General features: G+C 49.3%; 1 protein-coding gene across 1 annotated transcript in view; it reads right to left on the bottom strand.

Moving 5' to 3' along the window:
* The window catches only part of gnav1 (guanine nucleotide binding protein (G protein) alpha v1), a 150,571-nt gene that overhangs the window by 108,927 nt on the left and 22,235 nt on the right, over positions 1-19,409 (bottom strand). The gene's annotated exons all lie outside the window — the stretch shown is intronic.

The following is a 19,409-nucleotide window of genomic DNA, read 5'->3' as shown; positions in this document are numbered from 1 at the left end:
GCACGTCTTTCGGACTGTGGGAGGAAACAGAGCACCTGGAGGAAACCCACACAGACACGGGGAGAACGTGCAGACTCCGAACAGACAGTGACCCGAGCCGGGAATCGAACCCGGGTCCCTGGCGCTGTGAGGCAGCAGTGCTAACCACTGTGCCACCAGTATTTATCCTAGCACAGTCAGCACAAGACTGGCTACAACAACATAATGACAAAAGCAAAATACCGCGGATGCTGGAATCTGAATCAAAAGCAGAAAATGCTGGAAAATCTCAGCAGGATCTGACAGCATCCGTGGGAGAGAGAGTGGAGCCAACGTTGAGAGTCTGGATGACCCTTCGTCAGAGCAACAAGAATCAGCAGAGATTTATGCTGCTGGGGTGGGGTTGGGATTGGACAAAGGAAATGTAAATGTGGAAACAGAAGGCTGAGAAGGTGCTAAGAATGTGCATGAAGTGATCAGAATGCGGGAATGGCTTGGCAAACTCTACCTGGTGTGGAGCTCAAGTCCCACGTGATCGGACCCCGTTCCCTTAAAGGGGCATGCGCCAATGTACGTAACAGGAGGAGAGGCACAGGAGGAAGAATCACACAAAATGTGAGACTTGAGGCAGGTGATGAAGGAGGTGGGTTTTTTGTGGCCCTTTAAGGTGAGGACCCTATGGATTGTCCTGGTGGGAGGCTGAGCCAATCAGCAGGAGGGTGAAGGAGGAGCCAGGAAGCTGAGTAGAGCAGTCACATTGTAATTCAGTCTGACCTTGCTGTGCTTGTATACAATAGATAGAACCCCGACAGTGCAGAAAGAGGCCATTTGGCCCATCGAGTCTGCACCGAGCACAATCCCACCCAGACCCTATCTCTGCAAACCCACATATTTACCCCACTAATCCTTCTAACCTACACGTCCAGGGACACTAAGGAGCAATTTAGCACGGCCAATGCACCCTAACCTGCTCATCTTTGGACTGTGGGAGGAAACCGGAGCACCCGGAGGAAACCCACGCAGACACGGGGAGAACATGCAGACTCCACACAGACAGTGATCCAAGCCGGGAATCAAACCCGGATCCCTGGCGCTGTGCCACCGTGCTGCCTTTTATTTGGCAATGAAGCCTATTTGTGATTCAAGCCACATCGGGTCGCCCTCAATCTATTACAGTTTTAAAAGTAGAGAGGGAGGCAGGGGGGTTTATAGAGGGAGTTCCAGTGCCATGGGTACAGGGAGTTGAAGGTATGGGTCACAAGTGATTAAAGTCAGGATTTGTAAAGCTCCAGAAGCACAGTGATCGGGAGGGGGGGGTGGCGGGTGGGGGTGGGGGTGGGGTTGGGGGGGGGGGTGAAGGAGGTAATAAACACACGGGAGAACATTGTCAGCCATGTTGCTTTAGACAGAGCGATCAATCCGTTAGCATCAGGCTAAAGGTCAAGACCTTAAACCTGTTCAAGAACCAATCGGATGACATCAGTGAAGGGAATGTACACTGTTTAAAATCAGGCAGGGATAAATGGGCTGAATGGCCTCTCCCAGCCTCAGAATAAAGCTGCAAAGTGCCTATTTGATTAGAACAAATATTTACTTCCCAAATTAAACGGCATTCCGATAGAGATCAGGAAGGAGAGGAGTGAAAGGATTGATTTGGCAATCTTCCCCCAAGAGTTTAGCTATTCTCGGGTAGGGTGTAGGGGTGAGGAGGAGATGGGAGTGCAGACTATAACAGCACAGACATTTTCTGCTTCTGTTTCAGATTCCAGCATCCGCGGTATTTTGCTTTTGTCATTATGTTGTTGCAGCCAGTCTTGTGCTGACTGTGCTAGGATAAATACTGGTGGCACAGTGGTTAGCTCCGCTGCCTCACAGCGCCAGGAACCCAGGTTCGATTCCTGGGCTTGGGGTGCGTGAGGTCCTTAATTATGCTGGCTGCTTTGCCAAGGCAGCGGGAAGCGTCGACAGAGTCAATGGATGGGAGGCTGGTTTCCGTGATGGATTGGGCTACATTCACCACCTTTTGTAGTTCCTTGCGGTTTTGGGCAGAATTGACCTCCTTGTGAACCTGCTCCTGGGCCTGGGCAAAACTTGCTGTAAATAAATCCAGGCAGCAGGTGATTGAGGGGGTTGTCCAACCAGACTGCCTGCCCCTCCATCGCGGGCTACGTTCGCGGCTGCGTGTCCCTGGAGGGGAAGCCTGCGGAATCCAAGGGCACCATCGAGGCCTTCCGGGCTCGCTGGGCACGGCAAGGACTGGGGTGTCTTACTGACCCCTTTAATCACATTTTGGTTTCACATTTCAAGTTTCATTTGCGATTTATTTTTGTTTTGGGCGGTTCCCCTTTAAGGGGGCTGTCCCTCAGTTTGCCTAATTTAGTTTAATTGCTTTAACCCAAAAGAGTTGGAATGGGAATTGTCCAAGTTGCACTGTAATTTCCTCCTCCTGCCAGTGGTGGTGCTGCAAGAGCTCAGAAGCAGGCCATTCAGCCCAGTGTGCCTGTGTTGGCTCTTCGCAAGAGCTTTCCCATTTATCTCTTCTTATATTCATTCCTGGGACATGGGCGTCGCTGGCTGGCCAGCATTTATTGCCCATCCCTAGTTGCCCCGAGGGCAGTTGAGAGTCAACCACATTGCTGTGGCTCTGGAGTCACATGTAGGCCAGACCGGGTAAGGATGGCAGATTTCCTTCCCTAAAGGACATTAGTGAACCAGATGGGTTTTTCCGACAATCGACAATGGTTTCATGGTCATCAGTAGATTCTTGATTCCAGATTTTTTAAAAATTGAATTCAAATTCCACCATCTGCCGTGGCGGGATTCGAACCCGGGTCCCCAGAGCATTAGCTGAGTTTCTGGATTAATAGTCGAGCGATAATATCACTCGGTCACCGCCCTCCCCATCCTTTACTTTCTTATCATAGCTCCACAAATGTTTCCCCTCAGTTATTTATCCAATCCCCTGCTGAAAGTTATTACTGTGTCTGCCATCCTATGTGATCACCGCACTCTGCGCTGAAAATAAATTCCACCTTTGGTCCTTCTCCATCGCTCGACTCATCAACAGGAAGCTTCCTGCACTTCTACGTACTTGATAGTTAATTACCGACAATCAAAGCATCCAAGAAAATGAATGATCCACAAAAAGGGACAGAATTATACTTGGTGTTCATCACTTTAATTACTCCTCATGTTTTTAACATTACCTCATCAGAACACCACATGGTGTGAAACTTGGGCAAGATCAGCCTCCGCAGTGATGCTCCTACAGTCAAATAGTCAATGGGCACGCAGCACAGGAAATAAGGCCACATGAAAAATGTGACAGAGCGGCTAAGTTCAGACTGTGGCTCTGGAGTCACATGTAGGCCAGACCAGGTAAGGACGGCAGATTTCCTTCCCCAAAGGACATTAGTGAACCAGATGGGTTTTTCCGACAATCGACAATGGTTTCATGGTCATCAGTAGATTCTTAAACTCCAGATTTTTTAAAACTTGGATTCAAATTCCAATATCTGCCATGGCGGGATTCGAACCCGGGTCCCCAGAACATTAGCTGAGTTTCTGGACTGCAGCAAGAGGTCTGGGTTTACAGAGATATACCCTAATACGTTCTCCACTTTGATTTGGGGCAGCACGGTGGCACAGTGGTTAGCACTGCTGCCTCACAGCACCAGGGACCCGGGTTCGATTCCTGGCTTGGGTCATTGCCCATGTGGAGTTTGCACATTCTCCCCGTATCTGCGTGGGTTTCCTCCGGGTGCTCCGGTTTCCTCCCACACTTCAAAGGTGTGCGGGTTAGGTTAATTGGCCGTGCTAAATTACCCCTTAGTGTCAGGGGGATTGGCTGGATAAATGCAAGGGGTTATGGCGTTAGGGCCTGGGGTGGGATTGTGGGTCGGGTACAGACTCGATGGGCCAAATGATCTCCTTCTGTACTGTAGGGATTCTATGAATACGATACTGAAAGCTTGGAGGACACAGCTGCCCTCCCCGAGGGAGAAAGGGGAGTATTTACACTCGGAGGGTTGAGCTCTGGAAATTTGAGACACATGGGGTAGCAATTTAGAGATCAGCGTTAATGAATGGTGCAACAGCAGTTTAACAAGGTTTACTGAATTAAGCAACACTAATCCACGGGCCACACTTCTGCTAAAAACCACAGTTATTCAACTTGCGACAACCACGTTGACAAAAATAAAAGCAATGAATTACTGTGTAATTAACAGTTTCAGTCCCTAACTACGAGACGGCACGGTGGTTAGCACTGCTGCCTCACAGCGCCAGGGACCTGGGTTCAACTCCCAGCCTCGGGTCACTGTCTGTGTGGAGTCTGCACATTCTCCCCGTGTTTGCGTGGGTTTCCTCCGGGTGCTCCGGTTTCCTCCCACACTCCAAAGATGTGCGGGTTTAGGTGGATTGACCATGTTAAATTGTCCCTTAGTGTCAGGGGGATTAGCAGGGTAAATACGTCGGGCTCTGGAGATAGGGCCTGGGTGGGATTGTGGTCGGTGCTGGCTCGATGGGCCGAGTGGCCTCCTCCTGTACAGTAGGGATTCTATGACTGAGCAGGAGACATGAGCAAGGGTCCACAAACAGGAAGACAAGTGAGGGAATTCCTTTCACCAGAGAGTGGCGAGAGCGAGGAACTCATTGCCACGGGGAAGACTGAGGCAAGAGCACAGATCCATTGATAGAGAGAGAGGAAGAGAAGGATATGTGGATGGGGCAGATAACGCAGGCAGAGAGGAAGCTTCTGTGTGCTATAAACAGCAGTGTAAAGCTGCCCAGTCTGTTTCTGTGCTGTCAACCCCATTGAAATAGTTTTGTTTTTTTAAACCAGGCCATTCAGAATTCAGGGCAGGGTTGAATGGACTGGGTGGTGTGACAGACTAACAAACAGACCCACTGAGCTGGATAAAGAGGGAGGAATTCTGCTTTCTCCTCTCCAGCTGGGCATCAGCCAAGAACAGGAATCAACCTCAGAGGCGATTTATCACCCTGTTTAATCGCCGACCAACATCCACTTTGTGGGTTCAACCATTATGAAAAGGGTGCTGCTGGGGAGTGGGGATCATACAGGTGGAGTACTGCCTGGTACTCCAACTCCAGCTCCGCCCCGGGGGACAGAGAGTAGCTCCACGTGGGAACCAGCTCCACCCCAGGGAACGGGGACCAGCTCCACGTGGGGACCAGCTCCACCCCAGGGAACGGGGACCAGCTCCACGTGGGGACCAGCTCCACGTGGGAACCAGCTCCACCCCAGGGAACGGGGGCCAGCTCCACGTGGGGACCAGCTCCACCCCAGGGAACGGGGACCAGCTCCACGTGGGGACCAGCTCCACGTGGGAACCAGCTCCACCCCAGGGAACGGGGACCAGCTCCATGTGGGGACCAGCTCCACCCCAGGGAACGGGGACCAGCTCCACCCCAGGGAACGGGGACCGGCTCCACCCCAGGGAACGGGGACCGGCTCCACGTGGGGACCAGCTCCACCCCAGGGAACGGGGACCAGCTCCACGTGGGGACCAGCTCCACCCCAGGGAACGGGGACCAGCTCCACGTGGGGACCAGCTCCACCCCAGGGAACGGGGACCGGCTCCACGTGGGGACCAGCTCCACCCCAGGAAACGGGGACCAGCTCCACCCCAGGGAACGGGGACCAGCTCCACCCCAGGGAACGGGGACCAGCTCCACCCCAGGGAACGGGGACCAGCTCCACCCCGGGGGGGGGGAGAGGGGGGGAGGTGGACCCCTGGAGTGGGGGGGTGGGGCAGGCCTGTGCAAGGGCCAGTGCTGCTGAGAGTGAACAACATCACTGAGTCTGAAAGAAAGAAAGAACCTTCGGCGCTTTCATCGAATCAGCAACTCGATCATTTAACCTTTGCTGGAATTCTGTACAGGCCGGATCACGGGAATCACTTCCCGTCTGCTGGGAACGGTCAAAATATATCACATCCCAATGAGTACGAGTTTAATACACTGCTCGTTGTGAAAGGTGAACAGCGCAGAAATCCTCTTGTATTCTCGGGAAGCCTTTCAGAAATAAAATCTTAGCATCTCGACAACAACTGACATTATTTGTGTATCATCGTTAACAGAATGAAAGACATTGTGCAAAAGCATTAACAACATTTAACTGAGCCAGACAAAGCGAGGTGGGGACAGATACCAGTCAGGCAGGGGTGGGGGGGGGGGGGGTGGAATCTTAAAGAGGTGGTGATGGTGGAGAGGTTTAGTGCGAGGAATTCCAGACAAATTAGAGAGTGCCTTCCCAAACATCAGAACATCCCAAAGCTCCTTACAGCCAGTGAGGTGTTTCTGACAGACAGTCGCTGTGATAATGTGGGAAATGCACAGCAAGATCCCACAAACAGCAATGTGATAATGATTCCGTTAACCTGTTGCTGTGACGCCCATTGGGGGACAAATATTGGCCAGAACACCAGGGATAACTCCTGTCCTTCTGTGAAATAGCGCCATGGGATCTGTGACTCCACCCCGAAAGGGCAAAGTGTTTAACATCTCAACTGAAGACAGCGCGGCGCCCCCGGCCCCCCCTCCCCCCGTTCAGCGTGGCGCCCCCTCCCCATTCAGCGCGGCACCCCCTGCCCCCCCGTTCAGTGCGGCACCCCCTGCCCCCCCCCGTTCAGCGCGACGCCCCCTTCCCCCTTGGGCAGCACGGTGCCCCCTCCCCTCGGACAGCGCAGCGCCCCCTCCCTCGGTACTCAAGGGTCAGCTTGGATTTTTGTGGTAAAATCTCAATATAAATCTGATATTTGCAGATAGAAACTCAGCAAAAACATTTACACAAGAATCACAGAAATATTGAGGTCTGCACTCAAACTATATCTATCTTCTGTTAAAGCCCAGGTTTTGCTCCTATTTTTCCACCCTCCCTCTAATAAACTCCTCCAGCCCCTGCCAATGACCCTGCGCACATTCACACACACACACCACCTGTGGGATTTTCACTGGAACTTCATTGCGGTGTTAATGCAAGCCTACTTGTGACACTAATAATTAAACTTTAAAAAAAACGTCAACATTCATTCACTCACTCCCTCACACATGCCAAGAGTTTTCTAGCAGTGACGCATTACTGACAATATTCTTTCAACCTGTAGCCTCAGGGGATTGAAACACATGAGGACACAGCAATCATCTTTGTTCAGTGAACTGTGACAGCTCTATACAGCCCATGGACACCCAGTTGAAAGGGAACCCTTGTCCCCCAGGCTTACCCAGAATGTCAACGCTGGTCGGACACTACCCTGGTGGGATTTTCACATGACTACCTGCCCTCTACTGCAATCAGTCCCTACCTCCAAGTTATGGAATCATAGAATCCCTACAGTGCGGAAGGAGGCCATTTGGCCCATCGAGTCTGCACTGACCACAGTCCCACCCAGGCCCTATCCCCATAACCCCACATATTTACCATGCTTGTGCCCCTGACACGAAGGGGCAATTTAGCAAGGCCAATCCACCTAACCCGCACATCTTTGGAGTGTGGGAGGAAACCGCAGCACCCGGAGGGAACCCACGCAGAGAAGGGGAGAACGTGTAAACTCCACACAGTGACCTGAGGCCAAAATTGAACCCGGGTCCCTGGCGCTGTGAGGCAGCAGCGCTAACCACGCCTTTACTAACTATATGAATCCAAAGAGAATATAAAATTAAACATTTTCTTTTTTTTTAAGACAAACATCCCTGGAACCCAAAGAGAAAATGCTGGAAAATCTCAGCGGGTCTGGCAGCATCTGTAAGGAGAGGAAAGAGCTGACGTTTCGCGTCCAGATGACCCTTTGTCAAAGCTCAAGATGGGAACCTGGATTTGACAAAGGGTCATCTGGACTCGAAACGTCAGCTCTTTCCTCTCCTTACAGAGGCTGCCAGACCTGCTGAGATTTTCCAGCGTTTTCTCTTTTGGTTTCAGATTCCAGAATCCCCAGTAATTTGCTTTTAACAAACATCCTTGGTTTGCTTGCCTCAGTGCCCAGGAGACGCACCCTGTAAATCCTGCAGCCTCCTGGGCAGTCACATGGAGGGTTGGCAACACCGGGGGCGGCGAGGTAGGCCCAAGGCTTGATTTGTGGTGGTTGGGCAGCCATTTTACTGATAACGCTCTGGCTTAAATCACAGTGCACACGATAGTGAAAATATTCCTTTAAAAATTGTTGACCAAGCCGTCAGGGTTGAGCTCATTCCACTGGAGGCTCTTTCACTGGATCCTTCCAGGCTCCTGTCCTGTTACACAAAGTCATTGCCCTCGACTTTATATCTCACCATTGGCTTAAACATCAACTTTCTGCAGCGTATCCTTGCCTTTGCCTCCAGCACTAGGGCCCTCTGACTTGTACAGCATTCTCTCACACCTTCTGGAATGTTCCATCCACCGCGCCTCCCTCCCAACAACAACCCTTCCCAATTCAGCCAAAGCTTTGGTTCATCACCCTGCGCCCTGGATTTCTTCAACCCCCCTCCCCCGGCACCGACCCCCACACCGATACAGTGAGCAATGTACCCCCCCCCATCCCCCTCAGTGTAAAACACTCTCTCTCAAAACTGCCACACTAAAAATGCCCCACTCTTTGTGTACATAGCACAGAACCAATTGCCGGAACATTCTGTAAATGGCTGACTAGAGTTACTGGAGCAATAACTCATCTTTTGATAGTTAAGGTAAACACAGTTCACTAAGTACCACCAACCGTGCCAAAGATAAAATCCCGTTGTTCTGCTGGAGTTAACTCAAGGGAAACTCATCCATCACAAGTGTCTTTTTTCTATTCATGTTTATTTTATTTTGTTAGTGTCACAAGTAAGGCTTACATTAACACTGCAATGAAGTTACTATGAAAATCCCCTAAGTTGCCACACTCCGGGACCTGTTCGGGTACGACTCTGCCAAAGAGACTGCACCGGCAGGTTGAAGAGGAGAAGCGTGAGGCGATTAAACCTTTTCCTACAACATTCCGGAATTTTAGCAATCCAAGCAGGAAGAGGACGCCTCATTTACCTGAAAAGAGCAGGGATGTGGTCAAAGGCAGTGTCTGCGGGAGGGTTGGCATGGTGAGTGGAATGACGTCACCGGGACTGGACAAAGCATTCTACTGTGCCCCACATTCTTTCCCCAGCCTGTCACCAGTCAGCCGCTCAAACACGAGGGAACCGGGAGGCACTGGTGGTGCCTTCCAGATCAGTGCCCACAGCAGCGAACCGAGCACAAGCCAGGCCGACACGCCAGTGCAGCAGAGAGCGAGTGCTGCGTTGCTGCAGATGTGAAATCTCCCGGGATGGAAGGGGGACAGACGGTGGGGGGAGATAAGAGGATGGGGGGTCCCACAGCACTGTTCCAAAAAAGAGCAGGAGGAGATAACCGCTGTATCCTGGCCAATATTTATCCCTCCATTAACGTCACAAAAAAAAAAACCAGTTTATCTGGCTGTCGTCTCATTACTGTTTGTGGGATCTTGCTGTGCACAAATGGGCTGCCATGTTGGGAACGGAGGACTGAGGTGCAGGAGGAGGCCATTCAGCCCTCTGAGACCGCTCCATCATTCAATCAGGATCGGTGGCTCCAGGTTATAGGAACACAGGAATTAGGAGTGAGGGTACACAACTCTGCCCATCCAGCCCGTTCCACCAATCTATCTGATCATAGCTGATCTCCATCTCATCCTAACTCCACTTCCCTGGCTTTTCCCCATAGCCCTTCATCCCGCTTTTGAGGAATTATTTATCTATCACTTCCTTGAATCCATTCATTGATTCCGCATCCACTGCACTCGGGGGCAGTGAGTTCCATAGATTTGGTCAGCACGGCCCATCCCCCGTAACGTTAGCCACATCACCACGGCAATCGCATGTCGACAAAGCACCCCACTGTCTCTGAAGCTCTTTGGGACATCAACCCAAGCTGCACATCTTTCGGACTGTGAGAGGAAACCGGAGCACCCGGAGGAAACCCACGCAGATACGGGCAGACGTCTCACAGACAGTGACCCAAGCCGGGAATCGAACCCGGGTCCCTGTGAGCTGTGAGCTCAGCAGTGCTAACCCACTGTGGCGAAGGGCACTACTGAAATGCAACTCTTTCTGGATCGCCTCCGGCAGGGGTGAGGGGTTGAGATTTCCAATCAGAACATGTTGCAAAACCATTGCCCTTGGATGAATGGGTGCAATGGGGAATGGATCAGCAGGTCATGTAGCCAGGGTTTAACACGAGTTAGTCAGTCTGGGCGCAGTGACCGTCATCCACACAACTTGTGCAGAGGGTGTGAAAGGAATTTCAAAGCTGCTCTGAACATCCGCTTGTCCCAAATAAACCGCAGGAATTCAGGAAACCGGATTAGCAAAAGCCTTTGTAATCCAGCAGAGCTCAGCCTGAATGCGGAGCTAGTGAATTGTAGAAATATTTAGCATGAGTGCATTAAATGTGCAGGGTGGGAGAAGGGGATCTGCTGTTTAAACTGGTCAGCTGAGAAACGGAGATTCTGGAGCAACTTCCAGTAACACTCGCTGTTTTATCCTCTCAAACCAGCGTGACCGGGTTCCAATTTAAATGATAGCGATATTCCTTCAGTACATTCAAACGCTCAGCAATTATTCAACATCCCCTTCACACCGACAGATAGAGCCTGTTACAGGGACTGCAACTTTACAACCTTATTTTCACACAGAGTACACACATTCACAAAACATCTTTGGCAGTGCTAAGGAGCTCTGCAGCCAATGATTTTTAATTTGATTTATTACTGTCACATGTATTAACATACAGTGAAAAGTATTATTTCTTGCACGCCATACAGACAAAGCATACCGTTCATAGAGAAGGAAAGGAGAGAGTGCAGAATGTAGTGTTACAGTCATAGCTAGGGTGTAGAGAAAGATCAACTTAATGCGAGGTAGGTCCATTCAAAAGTCTGACGGCAGCGGGGAAGAAGCTGTTCTTGAGTCGGTTGGTACGTGACCTCAGACTTTTGTATCTTTTTCCCGAAAGGAAGAAGGTGGAAGAGAGAATGTCCGGGGTGCGTGGGGTCCTTAATTATGCTGGCTGCTTTTCCGAGGCAGCGGGAAGTGTAAACAGAGTCAACGGATGGGAGGCTGGTTTATAAAGCACAACGCAAACAAAAGGGGAGAAGGGGGAGAAGATGAAAATTCTCCAATCGATAACCAGGTGTAAGAATTATTGCCATTGGGTTCTGATAGAGCACTTGAATCCACTTCACAAAGTTCCCATCTCATCTAAATTTATGCGACTTATGGAACAAATAATTCCATTCTCCCCTATTGAAAGCTTTCTTGGCATCTAGGGCGATTACTAAGCTAAATAAACTTGTTGGACTTTAACCTGGTGTTGTGAGACTTCTTACTGTCATTGCTGTAAACCACTGTGACTAATATACTTATTGCCATGACATTTGTAGTCCTCCCGTTCCTATCATCAGCAATGTCCATTTCCTGTGGATATGGGGTGACGTGGTGGCACAGTGGTTAGCGCTGCTGCCTCACAGCGCCAGGGATCCAGGCTCGATTCCGGCCTCGGGTCGCTGTCTGTGTGGAGTTTGCACGTTCTCCCCGTGTCTGCATGGATTTCCTCTGGGTGCTCCAGTTTCCTCCCACACTCCAAACATGTGCTGGTTAGGTGGATTGGTCATACTAAATTGTCCCTTAGTGTCCCTAGATGTGTAGGTATATATGGGGGATAGGGCCTGGATGATCTAATTTTGATTTGATTTATTATTGTCACATGTATTAACATAGTGAAAAGTATGGCAAATGAAAATGGCAAATGGAATTTAACGCAGACAAGTGTGAGATATTGCACTTTGGAAGGACAAACCGAAGAAGAACGTACAGGGTAAATGGTAGGACTCTGAAGAGTGCAGTTGAACAGAGGGATCTGGGAATACAGGTACAGAATTCCCTAAAAGTGACGTCATAGGTGGATAGGGTCGTAAAGAGTGCCTTTGGTACATTGGCCTTTATAAATCGGAGTATCGAGTATAAAAGTTGGAGTGTTATGGTAAGTTTATATAAGACATTGGTGAGGCCGAATTTGGAGTATTGTGTACAGTTTTGGTCACCTAGTTACAGGAAGGATGTAAATAAGATTGAAAGAGTGCAGAGAAGGTTCACAGGGATGTTGCCGGGACTTGAGAAGCTGAGTTACAGAGAGAGATTGAATAGGTTGGGACTTTATTCCCTGGAGCGTAGAAGATTGAGGGGAGATTTGATAGAGGTGTATAAGATTTTGATGGGTATAGATAGAGTGAATGCAAGCAGGCTTTTTCCGCTGAGGCTAGGGGAGAAAAAAACCAGAGGGCATGGGTTAAGGGTGAAAGGAGAAAAGTTTAAAGGGAATATTAGGGGGGGCTTCTTCACGCAGAGAGTGGTGGGAGTGTGGAATGAGCTGCCGGATAAAGTGGTAAATGCGGGGTCACTTTTAACATTTAAGAAAAACTTGGACGGGTTCATGGATGAGAGGGGTGTGGAGGGATATGGTCCAAGTGCATGTCAGTGGGACTAAGCAAAAAATGGTTCGGCACAGACAAGAAGGGCCAAAAGGCCTGTTTCTGAGCTGTAATTTTCTATGGTTCTATGGTTCTTCTATTTGCAAAATAGGATAGTGGCACAGTGGTTAGCGCTGCTGCCTCACAGTGACAGGGACCTGTGTTCGATTCCCGGCTTGGGTCACTGTGTGGAGTTTGCACATTCTCCCCGTGTCTGTGTGGGTTTCCTCCGAATACTCCAGTTTCCTCCAACAGTCCAAAGATGTGCGGGTTAGGTTGATTGGCCATGCTAAATTGCCCCTTAGTGTCCCGGGATGTGTAGGTTAGAGGGATCAGCAGGGTAAATGTGTGGGGTTGCGGGGTTGGGGCCTGGGGCGGGATTATTGTCGGTGCAGACTCCATGGGCTGAATGGCCTCCTTCTGCACTGTAGGGATTCTATGATTCTAGGATAAAAGCAAAATACTGCGGATGCTGGAATCTGAAACAAAAACGGAAAATGCTGGAAAATCTCAGCAGGTCTGACAGCATCCGCGGAGAGAGAATGGAGCAGGATTTTATGGCCGCACTCGAGGGGGACTGGAAATTCCCACCCGAGGCCGATGGACATTTCGTTGTCCGCCCCTCACCCTCTCCGAGTCTGTGGCAGGCGGGGTGGTAGAATTCCGGCGAATGTTTTGACTTAAACTCTGACCAAGGTCACCCAGACTCGAAACGTTGGCTCTATTCTCTCACCACAGATGCTGGCAGACCTGCTGAGATCTTCCAGCATTTCCTGTTTTTGTGATTAAGGGGGGCCTTGTATGAAGTAGTGGCAAAGACACCGTCCCAATAGTACAACAATGTGATCACTGAGATACAGCAAGGGTTTATCTGAGAGAGGGTGTAATGTCAGAGGTTGTTCATCAGTCAATGACCATTTCCTGAACATCGTTAAGAGAAATTTATGTTGAGAAATTGTGCAGCCCGTGGGAACTGGAGTTGAGTAACATAGTGGAAGAGTTTTTTTAAAATTCATTCGTGGGCCAGCATTTATTGCCCATCCCTAGTTGCCCCTGTTCAAAGGGCAGTTGAGAGTCAACCACATTGCTGTGGCTCTGGAGTCACATGTAGGCCAGACCAGGTAAGGATGGCAGATTTCCTTCTCTAAAGGACATTAGTGAACCAAATCAAATGGGTTTTTTAGACAATCAGCAATGGTTTCATGGTCATCAGTAGATTCTTAATTCCAGATATTTTTTTGTTGAATTCAAATTCCACCATCTGTTGTGGCAGGAGGTGCTGTCCCTTCAGTTAAACCATCAATGAGACCTCGTCCACCTCATTAGAAGGGAGATTGAGGATCCCACAGGAAGCAGAACTGGAATTCGCCTCGGCACCCTGGCCAACATTCCTCCCTCAATCCACCTCACCAAAAATAATCCACATGAACTAGCTGTTCACCATGTCTGCTGTTGAAATAATCCCTCAATCCACGGACTAATAACTCTGCATAGCTCAAATACTCAGAGCACTGGACCAGAGTCACTTTGGAAAGGCCCTCTCTCACACATTCTGCAGCTTACAGCTATATCAGCGTAGCCCAAACTACGGTTACACACTCACCCCCTGCCCAGCTGAGAGGTCCAGAGTTGTAACTAGCTCAGGGCAATCCCAGTGCAAGGTGCTGCCTCGCAGTGTGAGTAAGTGCAGCTTTGTATCCGGGACTCCTTACCTGGCGGGCACCTGATTTAACTAAAGTAAGGGGGTGGATGATAGGGCCCTTTAAATTACGCCAATTACGATCAACTATCCCTCGAGGTAAACAAGGGCACGCTAGGATTGCATTGGCTCTGAGGTGATTGTACTGACATTGAGAAATAGCCAACTTAGTGAAACTAGAAGCATGAGGAGGCCATTTGGCCCTTCGAGTCTACTCTGCTATTCATTTTGATCATGGCTGATCACCAAATTCAATATCCTGATCCCCCCCTTCCCCCATATCCCTTGATCCCTTTAGCCCCAAGAGCTACATCTAATTTCTTCTTGAAATCAGACAACGTTTTGGCCTCAACTACATTCTGTGGTAGTGAATTCCACACATTCACCACCCTCTGGGTGAAGAAATTCCTCCTCACCTCAGTTCTAAAAGGTTTACCCCTTATCCTCAAACTATGACCCCTAGTTCTGGACTCCCCCACCATTGGGAACATTCTTTCTGAATCTACCCTGTCTAACCTCGTTAGAATTTTATGAGTTTCTATGAGATCCCCTCTCACTCTTCTAAACTCCAGTGAATATAATCCCAACCAATTTAGTCTCTCCTCATATGACAGACCTGCCATCCCAGAAAAATCTGAGGCACTCCCTTGGGACGGAGGATGACCTTTTTCCCCTGTGGAGTTCTGGGTCTTGAAGTGACTAAAAAATCCAACGCTGGATCCGCACACTCTGCCTCAGGTGGTGTAGGCAGTGTTTGATATAGGGGGGTGGGTGGGATGCTGGGAATTTGGTCCGCTCTTTCCGCTGTTGGTGCTTAGCCAACACCTGGGCCCATCTGAGACATTCAAAACGGTTGGTGCCTTGGTGGGCATTATTCTCCTCCAATTTAGGATTGGTCCGACCAGAGGCCCAATCATCCACAAGTTGGTAATTAATTGGCCAAACAGGCTCATTGACAGGATGTTTGAGCAGTCAAGAGGGAGCTTGAGATATCAGTCAGTTCACTCTGTATAAACCTGGCCTACTGCAGAGTGACACTAACCAGACAAACAGAGTGAAGCTCTCTAAACTATAGTTAAGCTGGTAAATGTTGTTGTTTTAGCCTGAGAATCACTGGGTTAGGTTAGAGGGGGTGTGGGGGGGAGAGGAATCAGTCAGGGTTTCCTACTCCTGACCGCTTTACAGTGAGCCCTGCTGTGCACCAGAACCTTGGGCAGGGACAGAGTTAGGAGCAACCCGCAGGTAAAGCTCGCGAACACCAACTCCTTGCTCCCACTCTATCCGAAGCTGTTCTGAGCAGCAACATCTTAGTGAAGATGTGTGGGGTGAAAGAGGGCGAACTGCAAATCAGCCACAGTACGTCAGCTGTTTGAACCGATTAGAAACACTAATCCAGTTATAAACCACTGTGGCACTGGTCTCCAGTGGGATTAGACTCTCCCTCAAACCGGTGTCCAATGGGATCAGGGTTTCCCTCAAACTGGTTTCCAATGGGACTAGGGAATGACAGAGGTTGACGGGTGACCTGATAGAAGTCTACAAGATTATGAGAGGCATGGACAGAGTGGATAGTCAGAAGCTTTTTCCCAGGGTGGAAGAGTCAATTAATAGGGGGCATTGGTTTAAGGTGCGAGGGGCAAGGTTTAAAGGAGATGTACGAGGCAGATTTTTTTACACAGAGGGTGATGGGTGCCTGGATCTCGCAGCCGGGGGAGGTAGTGGAAGCGGATACGGTAGTGGCTTTTACGGGGCGTCTGTACAAATACATGAATAGGATGGGAATGGAGTGATATGGTCCCCAGAAGGGTAGGGGGTTTTAGTTCAGACGGGCAGCATGGTCGGTGCAGGCGTGGAGGGCCGAAGGGCCTGTTCATGTGCTGTAGGTTTTTTTGTTCTTTGTACTTTAGGGTTTCCCTCAAACTAGTTTGCAAGGGGAGCAGGGTTTCTCTCAGACTGGTCTCCAATGAGATCAGGGTTTCCCTCTGCCAGGGTAGTACGAGAACCCGGAGAAGATTCAAAACAAAACCCAGCAGCACAAAAGTCTTCTGAAACCAAACCGCTCGTAAAACACCCCAGGCACTGAGTGCATCCTTCAAATCCCCTCCCCCCACTCAACAACTTCACACAGAACAGGGTCAAATTCTACAAGGTCACTGGGGAAAAGAATGGATCAGACACACATAACTTGCTCACTCAGATAGATTTTTGTGCAAATCTTGCAAAACGCACGACACAGGATGTTTACACAGATTCTTCAGTAGAGAGGGAGCCACAAGAGAGACATGTGACACCGGGGGGGGAGGGGGGGGGGGGCCTTCAGTGAATGGTCTGACGCGGAACATGTGCTTAATGTCATGCTCCATCAGACAGACAAAGTCGGGTTAGTGAGGCGCGTGTCTCCAGGCTGTTAAAGAGGAAAACCTCAACCAAGACTCTTCCAACCGACAGATTCATGGCCATTGCAGCAAAGAAAGATTAGGCCATTCATTCCATTATGCTTCTACCAGTGATAGCTCCACATTCTGCTGCCATTTTGTTGTATCTGTTACCCCAAGAGTTGACCTAATAATGCCCACGTGAAGGCATGACCACTGCTGTTGGTGCAGTCCATGTTGTGTAAAGTATACAGAACAGTAAGAGGCCATTAGGCCCATCTAGTCTGCTCTGGTAGTTATACTTCACCAGGGTCTATTTCCACACTGTCTGTGAGAGTTTGCACGTTCTCTCTGTGTCTGTGTGGGTTTCCTCTGGGTGCTCCAGTTTCCTCCCACAGTCCAAAAGATGTGCAGGTTAGGTGCATTGGCCATACTAAATTGCTCCTTAGTGTCCAAAGAAGTGGAGGTTAGACGGATTAGCCATGGTAAATGTGTGGGGTTACAGGGATATGGCGGGAGGATGGGGCCTGTGTAAAAACTCAGTACAGACTCGATGGGCCGAATAGCCTCCTTCTGCACTGTAGGAATTCTATGATTCCCTGATTATTGCCAATCCCTAATTGACCTTGAGAAGGTGATGGTGAGCTGCCTTCTTGAACCGCTGTAGTCCATGTGGTGTAGGTACACCCACAGTGCTGTTAGAGAGGGAGTTCCAGGATTTTGATCCAGCAATAGTGAAAGAGCACCGATATATTTCATAGTCGGGATGGTGAGTGACTTGAAGGGGAACCTCCAGATGGTGGTGTCCCCATGCATCTTCTGCTCCTGTCCTTCTGAATCGTGGCGGTCATGGGTTTGGAAGGTGCTGTCTAAGGAGCCTTGGTGAGTTTCTGCAGTGCATCTTGTAGGTGGTACACACGGCTGTCACTGTGCGTTGGTGGTGGGGGGATTGAATGTTTGTGGAAGAGGTAGCAATCAAGGGGACTGCTTTGTCCTGGGTGGTGTTGAGCTTCTTGAGTGTTGTTGGAGCTGCACCCATCCAGGCAAGTGGGGAATATTCCATCACACTCCTGACTTGTACTTTGTAGATGGCAGACAGACTTTGGGGAGTCAGGAGGTGAGTTACTCACTGCAGGATTCCTAGACTGTGACTGGAAATAATATAATTGGCACCTTGTTGTGTAAGCAGCGTGCTGCAGTGTTATATCCATGGTTATCCTCCAGATATTAAATTGAGGTCCAATTGTTGAATTGAGGTGTTGTTTGAAGGTTGCACAATGATTGTGGTGATTTTTGGAAGTGGGTTCAATAGCAATGCTCATGAGGGAAATGGATAAAGACCACACCCTCACCGCCCACAAACGGGATCGCTCTTTCAAAGAAATAGAACCATAGAAAATTACAGCTCAGAAACAGGCCTTTTGGCCCTTCTTGTCTGTGCCGAACCATTTTTTGCCTAGTCCCACTGACCTGCACTTGGACCATATCCCTCCACACCCCTCTCATCCATGAACCCATCCAAGTTTTTCTTAAAATGTTAAAAGCATTTACCACTTTATCCGGCAGCTCATTCCACACTCCCACCACTCTCTGCGTGAAGAAGCCCCCCCAATATTCCCTTTAAACTTTTCTCCTTTCACCCTTAACCCATGCCCTCTGGTCTTTTTCTCCCCTAGCCTCAGCGGAAAAAGCCTGCTTGCATTCACTCTATCTATACCCATCAAAATCTTATACACCTCTATCAAATCTCCCCTCATTCTTCTACGCTCCAGGGAATAAAGTCCCAACCTATTCAATCTCTCTCTGTAACTCAGCTTTTCAAGTCCCGGCAACATCCTTGTGAACCTTCTCTGCACTCTTTCAACCTTATTTACATCCTTCCTGTAACTAGGTGACCAAAACTGCACACAATACTCTAAATTCGGCCTCACCAATGCCTTATATAACCTTACCATAACACTCCAACTTTTATATTCGATACTCCGATTTATAAAGGCCAATGTACCAAAGGCACTCTTTACGACCCTATCCACCTGTGATGTCACTTTTAGGGAATTCTGTACCTGTATTCCCAGATCCCTCTGTTCAACTGCACTCTTCAGAGTCCTACCATTTACCCTGTACGTTCTACTTTGGTTTGTCCTTCCAAAGTGCAATATCTCACACTTGTCTGCGTTAAATTCTATTTGCCATTTTTCAGCCCATTTTTCTAGTTGGTCCAAATCCCTCTGCAAGCTTTGAAAACCTTCCTCACTGTCCACTACACCTCCAATCTTTGTATCATCAGCAAATTTGCTGATCCAATTTACCACATTATCATCCAAATCATTGATATAGATGACAAACAACAATGGACCCAATACCGATCCCTGCGGCACACCACTAGTCACAGGCCTCCACTCAGAGAAGCAATCCTCCACAACCACTCTCTGGCTTCTTCCATTGAGCCAGTGTCTAATCCAATTTACTACCTCCCCATGTATACCCAGCGACTGAACCTTCCTAACTAACCTCCCATGAGGGACTTTGTCAAAGGCCTTGCTGAAATCCAGGTAGACAACATTCACTGCCTTCCCTTCATCCACTTTCCTGGTAACCTCCTCGAAAAACTCGAATAGATTGGTCAAACATGACCTACCACGCACAAAGCCATGTTGACTCTCCCTAATAAGTCCCTGTCTATCCAAATATTTGTAGATCCTATCCCTTATCACACCTTCCAATAACTTGCCCACCACCGACGTCAAACTTACTGGCCTATAATTTCCCGGATTTCTTTCGGAACCTTTTTTAAACAAGTGAACAACATGAGCCACCCTCCAATCATCCGGCACCTCC

Source organism: Mustelus asterias, chromosome 12 (genome assembly GCF_964213995.1).
Source record: "Mustelus asterias chromosome 12, sMusAst1.hap1.1, whole genome shotgun sequence".
NCBI lineage: Eukaryota > Metazoa > Chordata > Chondrichthyes > Carcharhiniformes > Triakidae > Mustelus > Mustelus asterias.
Note: the sequence above shows the minus strand (reverse complement) of the source record. Positions and strands in the feature narration are given on the sequence as shown.